A 10,814-nucleotide genomic window follows, 5' to 3' on the forward strand; every position below is an offset into this window, starting at 1 on the left:
CCCCCACACGCCCGGGAATCAGGAGTACTCCATGGCCCATCCGGCACGATACATAGCTTAGGGAAGGCGTGTTTCCTACCATTTTCACTTTCATGTGGGACCGCTGTTGAGCAAACCGACTATTGGAAAACCGCACCCCGCCCGTCGCCGGGTTGGAAAACAGAAACGAGGGGAAGATCTAGCTATAGCACGGAAGCCAAGAAATTTGGTGACAGATGGGGCTCGTTGATAGAGTAGGAGTATTCTGTACTACTACTCCTACTAGTACCAAGTTTTTACTATACAACTAGTACTACCACTATACAACTAGGTACGTGCACGGCACAACATCGTAGGAACAAAAAACGAGAAGATCTTGTTTTGGGTGATTTATCTTTTTTCAGTCAACGTAGTATGAATAATATGATGTGGGGGGCACCCATGAAGCTTATGTGGCTTGGTTGCATGGCTATGAAAGGTTAGAGAAAAATAAATAGATAATGTGTTTAGAGTGCACTCCACTAAATAGACATACTTTGGATCCATTGCAACGCACGGGCCAGCACATGTATATCTATACCCCCTATATAGTGTGTGAATAACTTTGAAAGTTGGTCACTGGATGAAGCCAATCCGATGGTACAAAGATGGCAAATCCAAGCACTACTGGCCGTTGGATATCATCTACATTCCACCAAATTCTGCCACATCTAGAATCTAGAAGACTCCATGGTTGAACTTAGGGTCTGTTTGGTTCATGACTAACTTTGCCATAACTAAGCTTAGGCAAAGTGTGTTTGCCAAAAAAATGTGGCTAACAAAATGGCCATCACAAGTGTGGCAAGATTTGGCAAGAAGTTGAGTCTATGACATGTGGACCATGTAGCTAGAAAAGTGTGGCAAGCCACAAGTGTAGCAATGAACCAAACACATGCCTAAGATATTGTGGCACGCCTAAGCTTAGGGGTGGCAACCTTAGGCTGCAAACCAAACATCTATACCCCTATATAGTGTGTGAATAACTTTGAAAGTTGGTCGTTGGATGAAGCCAATCCGACGGTACAAAGATGGCAAATCAAAGCACTACTGGCTGTTGGATATCATCTACATTCCACCATATTCTGCCACATGTAGAATCTAGAAGACTCCATGGTTGAACTTAGGGTCTGTTTGGTTCATGACTAACTTTGCCACAACTAAGCTTAGGCAAAGTGTGTCTACCACAAAAAGTGTGGCTAACAAAATGGCCACCAGGGGGCTGTTTGGTTTGAGACTAAGTTTGCCAAAGCTTGCCACACCTAAGGTTAGGAAAATTTGACCAACTTAGGTGTGTGTTTGGTTCAAGCCACATTTTAGGCAAGCCACACTATGGTCCCACATCACATACACACAACAACTGTGGCAAGATTCCCTTAGGCTTGCCAACTTGTGGCTCTCATTTTGAAGAACTAACCTTAGGCAAGTTTGGCAACATTGTATGCAAAGTGTGGCACTCCTAGGCCTAGAACCAAACAGCCAAGTGTGGCAAGATTTGGCAAGAAGTTGAGTCTATGACATGTGGACCATGTAGCTAGAAAAGTGTGGCAAGCCACAAGTGTGGCAATGAACCAAACACATGCCTAAGATATTGTGGCATGTATAAGCTTAGGCATGGCAACCTTAGGCTGTAAACCAAATAGGCCCTTAAGCATAATGCACAAACCACCAGAATCTCATGCGTGCAATGCACGTGTACCTTACTAGTTGGTAGTAGTAAGAAACAAATTCCGGGTTTGGCATGAGCTCGTACTGAGGGAGCACCACAAGGCCTGCCGCAGGAGTTACATTTCCCTCTCGGGGCCCACGGGACCGAGCTTCAGTGGCTTAGTGCACCGGCCTATGAGTCAATGACATGCGGACCTTAAATGCGGCTGGCCCACATGTCATTCTCATGGTGGTGGCGTGGTTCACGACTCACTCGTTCGAGATGAACTGGCCGGTGCTAGTGTGGCCGTCGCGAGGGCGCCACAGCTGGGTGTCGGGGCGTTATAAGGCGTAGATGGACACACCGGCGGGTACTACCTGTAGTACAGTAGTACTCCAGCTGAGGATTGATGCCTGAGACGAAATGTGTCACAGCCGCTGGATGAAAATTCGATGGTGCGAGAGTACGGATCGGAGCACAACAGCGGAGCAGGCAAACCACGTCCAATCGGGTGTGGTTGTGGTAGAAAGTTGATGGTCGCCGCAGTTCAGCTGGCCCGCATGTCATGCACACAAAGGCAGAGAAGCGGTGGGGCCGAGAGGGATGAGGCGCAAGTCGGGGGAATGAGGATCCCCTGACGTGAACAATCCTACCATTGGGTCACTGACATGTGGGTCCCCCCAAGCGTGGCTTCCACCTGTCAGCGAAGGAAAGGCAGGGTAAGGCAATGATAGCCACGTCAGAGGATCCATGTCCACGTCGGGGGACGTCGTGCTGTGGGTTGGAGCAGTGTCGTGGGAATAGCGTGTGGGTGTGGTAGTGGTAGAAACAAGAAATGTGATGGTCGTCATGGTTCAACTTCCATGGACAAGCTGTCATGTCTGCTGACACATGTATATCAAAACTAGAGTGTTATATTTCAAGCACGTGAACAAGTATTATTCTACTACTTTGGATCCATTGCAACGCACGGGCCAGCACATTGGTAGTAGTAGTCTCTATCTCTATCTCTAGAGGCGTTCCCTCATTCATCCTTTTCTCTCACAAGATAAACTACTCATACAAATGCATCTTGATGTTCCGTGGAACGCACGAGGGTGTTTCCTTGGGGTTCTCTCCAGCGCGGCGTGTCCGCAGTTGCAAGTTGATGCCCCTTGAGATACCGACATTGAGGGGCACTCGGATTTGCTCCGTTGAGCAGGTAAGATGAGTTTGATCATGTAGTAAATGCATTCTAAAGACTACTCCCGTGTCCATTTCCTAATTCTCCCCATGCCCACTATGTCACAGGTTAGTCTCGGTGCGAGTGGAGATTGGCTTGCATGTGTATGGGAGGGTACCAACATCAATTTGCACAACATTTAGGTGACACCATTCTCGTAGAACCTTTGTCCAACATTGGGATCAGCCATGCAACAGGACACCGCATGAATTAGCATGATGGAACCACAGTGAGATTGAATAAGATAGCACGAGCCTTCCACATGGCGGTCAAAGGTGGACCATGTTGTATGCGGCCGATTTATTCCTGTATGAGTATGAGTTCGTGCAGCGGTAGCACCACAAGGCCTGGTGCAGGAGTTACATTTCCCTCTCACGGCCCTCAGGACTGAGCTTCAGCGCCTTACTACACCTGCCTTTGAGTCAATAACATGTCGAACCGATAGGTGGTTGGTCCACATGTAATGCTCCCGAAGGCAGAGGGGCATTGGGGCCGAGAGGGGTGAGCCGCAAGTCGGGGGACGTGTGGTGTCATGGGTTCGAGCGGCGTCGTGGGAATTACGAGTGGCAGTGGGGATCACCGCATTTAAGGTGGCCCGCATGTCATGCACACAAAGGCAGAGGGGAGGTGTGGCCGAGAGGGGTGAGGCGCATGTCGGGGGACGTGGTGCCGTGGGTTGGAGCGGCGTCGTGGGAATCGCGAGTGGCAGTGGATGAAACGTGATGGTCGTCGTAGTTGAATTTCCATGGACATGCTGTCATGTCTATGGACACATGCATTGCATACCGATCACCGGAAGGAGTAGTAGAGAAAGCTAGGCGGATAAATAGTTCATTATAGTCAAGCGGACCCATGCTACAACTTGTTCCAAAGACATGCACACCATTGAAATAGTCCATCTATATCAATATACACCGAGAGGGAATAATTTTTTTACAAGAGAGAAATAGTTCATCCATCCATAATTTTTTTTACAAGAGAGAAATAGTTCTTCTTCTTCTTCTTCTTCTTCTTCTTCTTCTTCTTCTTCTTCTTCTTCTTCTCATTTTCTGTGGGAGACTGCTTCGCGACAAGCTCTTTGGACCTTGCAGCTATCTCGAAACTCACACGGGCATCGAGGGTAGCATATTTTATCCACTCGTACGTCAAGGGATAATTCTCCCATCCAGGCGACCTTAATGCGAGCGTCTCGTCACCCTTCTGAAGATTTGTATCGAGCACAAAATTTGCTATGTTGAATAGGTATGGTGTCTGTTTATCACAATCTTCTACAGGAATTTTGATTCTGGTTTGTAGGTCAGTGATGCTTTTCAAATCAAGGTTGTATGGCGCCAACTTTTGTTTATCCCCTTTGATGGATGTTGTCGGTGTCAAAACCGGCGGATCTCGGGTAGGGGGTCCCGAACTGTGCGTCTAGGCGGATGGTAAGAGGAGACAAGGGACACGATGTTTTACCCAGGTTCGGGCCCTCTTGATGGAGGTAAAACCCTACATCCTACTTGATTAATATTGATGATGTGTGTTACAAGAGTTGATCTACCACGAGATCAAGGAGGCTAAACCCTAGAAGCTAGCCTATGGTATGATTGTTGTTCGTCCTACGGACTAAAGCCATCCCGTTTATATAGACAGTGGAGAGGGCTAGGGTTACACAGAGTCGGTTACAATGGTAGGAGATCTACATATCCGTATCGCCAAGCTTGCCTTCCACGCCAAGGAAAGTCCCATCCGGACACGGGACGAAGTCTTCAATCTTGTATCTTCGTAGTCTTGGAGTCCGGCCGATGATGATAGTTCGGCTATCTGGACACCCCCTAGTCCAGGACTCCCTCAGTAGCCCCTGAACCAGGCTTCAATGACGACGCGTCCGGTGCGCATATTGTCTTCGGCATTGCAAGGCGGGTTCCTCCTCCGAATAATTTATTGAAGATTGTGAACACCAGGATAGTGTCCGGCTCTGCAAAATAATTTCCACATACCACCGTAGAGAGAATAATATTTACACAAGTTCAATCTGCTGACGTATTTCGTGGCGTGTCGTCACACCACTACCAAGCCTTTACTCGAATTGTTTTTATTGTACCACCTCAGCGCGTTTAGCGAAGCGGTTTCCTTGGCACGTCTTGTCGAAGCAGAGATCGTGTTCCCCTTATTCCGGGATTCCCATCAATACGGACGTGGGTAACCCAACCGCGCCATTGATTGCGGCGCTTGGGGGATAAGCGAGTTTTATCAGGCCGGTGGGGACGCATGTTTTCGTCCGCCCATATAAGGGGATAAAGATCCAACCCTTTTACCTGCGCCTTCTTCCTCCTTGGCTTATCCATCTCTGCGAACTCGAGCTCCAGCGCCCAAGTCCGCACATCTCACCTCAACCTCCTCCAACTATGTCCGGAGCGGGAGGCAAGTGGATGGCCTCCTCCGTTACGGAGGGGCACATCCAGAAGCTGCGCAGCGCCGGATATTTGTCCAGCAACATCGCGCATCGGCTCCCCGACGAGGGAGAGCTCATCCCCACCCCCAGGCCCCATGAGAGGGTAGTATTCTTACCCATTTCCTCCGCGGACTGGGCTTCCCACTCCATCCCTTTGTCCGGGGGCTCATGTTCTACTACGGCCTGGATTTCCACGATCTGGCCCCGAATTTCATCCTCAACATCTCGGCGTTTATCGTCGTGTGTGAGGCCTTCCTCTGCATCCAGCCCCACTTCGGCTTGTGGCTCAAGACCTTCAGTGTCAAGCCGAAGGTTGTGAAGGGCAGCCAAGCGGAGTGCGGAGGCGCCATGGTGGGCAGGATGTCCAACGTTACTTGGCTTGAGGGCACTTTCGTGGAAACCATCAAGGGGTGGCAATCGGGGTGGTTCTACATCACCGAGCCGCGTGACCCTGAATGGGCAGCGGCCCCCGAATTCAGATCTGGCATCCCCACACGGCTCACCTCCTGGAAAGAGAGCGGCCGGACTTGGGGTGATTCGGAGGAGCTGACCGGACTCCAAGCCTGCGTCCAAAAGCTGGTGGACAAGAAGCTCAAGCTTGTCAACGTGGTCCAGGTCATGCTCATCCGCCGGATCCTCCCGTGCCAACGACGGGGCTTCAACATGTGGGAGTTCGATCCGGCGCAGCACCAGACTTTGAGCGGGCTCTTCGACACTACGTACGAAGATGTCTGGAAGGTGCTGTTCAAGGGCGCCGAGGCTCCCGCATCCGCTACCGAAGATCGCGGATTCAGCTCGCAGCGTCCGGCTGACGAGGTAAGCGATTTTGTCCTTTACGGGACGCTTGTTTTCCATAGTTTGACTCTATGCGGGATCTAAACTCCCTTTCCTTTGACAGGACTGGCTGGCGAAGGCCGAGCGGACTATCTGTCCGGCCCCATTGCCAGAGGACCCAGCGGACGCCCGCCTAACGGGGCTGCTGGCTCCGGCACCCCACGTGGTGCCGGAGAAGAAGGCCAAGAAGAAGGCCACGGGGACTCGGAAGAGTTCCCGTTTTCAGGTGCTATCGGATGACGACTCCGAGGCCGACTCCTCTCACCAAGGTGAGGAGGAGAAGAAGAAAGCCTCTCCCCCAGTGGGGGGAGAGAAGAAAAGGAAGGCCTCCCCAACGAGGGAGGCCGAAGGGTCCAAGAAGGGAAAAACTCTTCCCCCGGACTGCTCTGCCAACGCCAGTGACGACGACGAGGACTGGCCTCCAAGGGCCAAGCCCCTGGCGAGATCGTGAGTATCCAGACTCCCGAATAACTTCATGGTTTTTCTTTTTTGCCACACAATGTCTTTCTAATGCCGCATACAACCCTGCAGTCCGCCCAAGGACGATCTTCCCGCTTCGTCGAGCGGGTCCTTAGGTGCGTCGGATATGGATTCTCTTCCGACCGCCTCCACCCCCCGAGACACGGACGATGCTGAGGTGGGATCCCGGGAAGGGACCCGCCAGGAGGAGGAGGCCCCGGAGGTGTCACAGGACAACCTCCCGGACTTTGCACCGGACTCGGCTCCGGATCCCATAGTGGCTCCGGAGTCCGGCGGGCGGCCCCTTCATAAGAAGGGCAAGACCGTGACACCGGCAGCCTCCGTCCAACCAGAGGCGCCGGATAGCTTGCTGGAGGCGCTCAATGGCGCCTCCATCAAAGAGGAACACCACACTGTTATGAGTGCGGTGATTCAGAAGGTGCAGCTCGCCAAGAGCGGGCTGACCGAAGCCTGCAGCAGCCTTCTAACAGGCTTTGAGGTAAGAATTTTGATATATGTAAAATAGTACCGCATAGACAGTAGCCCCTGATGCTCGGTTCGGTGTTTGGAAAGAAAAGCCGGACTGAGGATCTAAGAAGATATACGCAGGAGTCATAAAAATATGTCAATATGGGATTGCAGGCTGCGCTGCTGACCTCTGCCGCACTGACTGCGGAGGTCAATACTTTGAAGGAAAGCCTCGAGCGGTCCGAGAACGAGCTCGGCCGTGCCAAGAAGCAGCTCGAGGACAAGGAAGGTGAGTAACACCTTATTAAAATTGTACCTTACAGAAAAGGATTTTGGTTGCAAAAAGAATGACAAGGATAACGTGGGTATTGCAGGGGCCACTAACGAGGTGGCGACCCTGAAAGAGGCGGTGGCCGCGGCCGAACGCAATGCGGCCGCGGAGCGCACCGAGCGAGAGAAGCAGGAGGCGCGGGTGGCGGAGGTACAGCAAGAGCTCCAGGATCTCGTGAAAAAACATGAGAGCCTGGAGCGTGACTCGAAGACTCGAGAGTCTGAGCTTGCAACGGCTCTTGAGAGTGCCAAAGCCGCTAAGGCCGAAGCCTACAAGGCCCTCCAGGAAATCGAGGCGTTGAAGAAAATAGCAGCGGGTAAGGCATTTTTCATGCAAAGTAAGCATGTGAGTGTTAATTACCTGTTGCTTACCCGAATTCGGAGCTCTCCAGGAGCGTTCGCAGATCTTCCTCGCAGCGTGTCCGATGCTGCCGCGTTCTACCGGGCCGAGGAGGGGAGCTCGACGGAGAAGGTCTTCTGGTCTCAGTATGCTGAGGCCGGACATCCGGTGCCCCTTAGCGACCAGCTGAAGCAGCTGGTCGAGCTCCACAAGGCGGCCGAACAGGCCATGAAGGGCCTCATAGTTCGGCTGTGGCCTAAGGAGGCCATGCCTGGGAGCTACTTCGGCCTGGTGCGGCGGCTGGTGGATGCGTGCCCGTGGGTTGAAGTCATCAAGCACTCCGCCTGTATTGAAGGTGCCCGTCGGGCCCTTGCCCGCGCAAAGGTGCACTGGGGCAAGATGGATGCCCAGAAGCTCGTGACGGACCCGCCACCGCAGGGCAAGGAGCATCGCACGCCCGAGATGTATTATAAGAGTGTGCTGAAGGGCGCCCGCACTATTGCGGGTGAGTGCTCCAAAGATGTAATATTTGAGTAGACTCGCATTTTGTTATCCTGTGCGCTGAAAACTTAGTTCATTTGCGCTAAGCAACGCATTTTAATTTAAAATATTACCTTCTGTGCGGCTGTTTATCAAATCTGAGAGATGGCAAGTCGTCGGCTTCAGCCCCCATGCCACGAGTGCTGGGGTGTTCGGGATAAATTTGAGCACTCTTGTTCCCATATTTGGGTCCATCTAGGGAGGCGCTCAACACAACGAACAAGGCAACCGGACTTATAATGCTTGAACACTCTCACTTAGCCATAGAATTCTATAATTTTAAATTTCGGCGAAGCCCCTAGTCTTCGGAAGGCCGAATTTGGGGCGCTATCCACGCCTGGGCCGGACAAAGTCGGCTCCTCGCTCTAAGCGGCATAAGTCTTTTAGGACTCGCAAAAAACCTCTCGAACAGCGACCAGCTCTCGCCTCATCATGACGGTCAGTTTTAGCTTTCTCCACTGAGGCGCTCGCCCAGCTCAACTGGGGCGCAATCGCAGTGGTTCTCCCAGTGCTACCTTAGCCGATACAACAGAACGTAAGGTACCAAAACATGGGAGCCGGGCAAACCCAACTATTAACCCAAGACATGATTCGGAGCCGATGCATATAATGCTATAAGTTCGGGGTGCCGCACTTGTGAAAGTGTTCGGACTTATCACACCATGATGCGGGAAACATAAGCCCCTGGTGTATTTAGCCGTACCAAAATGTACGGATGCGACATGTCACAAATGAACATATGTATAAGAGAGAAATGCAATTGGAAGCAAAAAGGTGCTGCATTACTTATTCAAGAAAAACTACTGTAAGTGCAGAACGATACAAATGGTGCGATAAGCAAGGGATGGGACTGTTAAATATGTCCCCCTCCAGGGGTAGGCTGCAGAATGGTGCATAAAACAGATTTAATGCTCGTAATGGAGACCACCTGGATATTCGTTGTAGCCTTTCTTCTTCCCTGGCTGTTGCATCGTGAGTTCGACAGGTCTGCTGCCGGATAGGGCCTCTGACGAACGGAGTCATGTGGGTAAAAATAAATAAATAAATAAAAAGAACGACACACTTGGGAGCCCTTGGTGTGGTTAAGCCGTATTCTGGGCCTATCGTGGTCGTGCCCCTCTCCCCATGCCCATGGTATCTTCAGAGCGTAATGGTGTACGCGTAGGACCTATCTTGACGTTTTGCAGGGGCTGGGGTTGGGGCCGCACTGCTACGCGTGCTCGGAACGTGCTAGGTGGTCTTGTTGTATGTTACTCCGGGCGCGTTTAGCCGTGTCCGTCGCTTAATGGCCGGACTCGAGAATTGCCTTAAGAGGCTGCACTGTACTTCTGCCGCGAGAGCCGTTGTATGTTCCTTCGTTCGGAGAGAGCGTTCAGTGTTTCCGTTGACCGTGATGACTCCTCGAGGGCCAGGCAACTTGAGCTTGAGGTATGCATAGTGCGGCACCGCGTTGAACTTTGCGAACGCGGTACGTCCGAGCAGAGCATGATAGCCGCTGCGGAACGGAACTATGTCGAAGATTAACTCCTCGCTTCGGAAGTTATCCGGGGATCTGAAGACCACTTCCAGTGTAACTGAGCCTATACAATTGGCTTCTACACCTGGTATGACGCCTTTAAAGGTCGTCTTGGTAGGTTTAATCCTTGAGGGGTCTATGCCCATTTTGCACACTGTGTCCTGATAAAGCTGGTTCAGGCTGCTGCCGCCGTCCATCAGGATTCTGGTGAGGTGAAATCCATCGACGATTGGGTCTAGATCCAATGCGGCAAATCCGCCATGGCGGATGCTGGTGGGGTGGTCCCTTCGGTCAAAAGTGATCGGGCAGGAGGACCATGGATTGAACTTCGGGGCAACTGGCTCCATCGCGTATACATCCCTGAGTGCATGCTTCCGCTCCCTTTTGGGTATGTGCATTGCGTATATCATGTTCACCGTCCGCACCTGTGGGGGGAAACCCTTCTGTCCTCTATTGTTCGGCGGTCGGGTCTCTTCCTCGTCATCGCTGTGCAGCCCCTTGTCATTATTTTCGGCAATTAACTTGCCTGCCTGTTTGAATACCCAACAGTCCCTGTTGGTGTGGTTGGCTGGCTTTTCGGGGGTGCCGTGTATCTGGCACGAGCGGTCGAGTATTCGGTCCAAATTGGACGGACCCAGAGTAGTTCTTTTGAAAGGCTTTTTCCGCTGACCGGGTTTAGAGCCTCTGAATCCGGCATTGACTGTCGTATCTTCACTGTTATCGCCGTTAATGCAGCGTTTGTTTTTGTTGCGACACGACCTGCCATTACGATCCTTGAAATCTGGACTGCCATAATTTTTGCTGAGGTTATTGCTGCTTGCTAGCTAGCTGTCCTCACCCGCGCAGAAGCGGGTCATGAGTGATGTGAGGGCTGCCATGGATTTCGGCTTTTCCTGTCCTAGGTGCCGGGCAAGCCACTCGTCGCGGATGTTGTGCTTGAAGGCCGCTAGGGCCTCTGCATCCAGACAGTCGACGATTTGGTTCTTCTTAGTTAAGAACTGTGTCCAG

The sequence above is a fragment of the Triticum aestivum genome, chromosome 4B (assembly GCF_018294505.1).
Source record: "Triticum aestivum cultivar Chinese Spring chromosome 4B, IWGSC CS RefSeq v2.1, whole genome shotgun sequence".
In the NCBI taxonomy this organism is placed as follows: Eukaryota; Viridiplantae; Streptophyta; class Magnoliopsida; order Poales; family Poaceae; genus Triticum; species Triticum aestivum.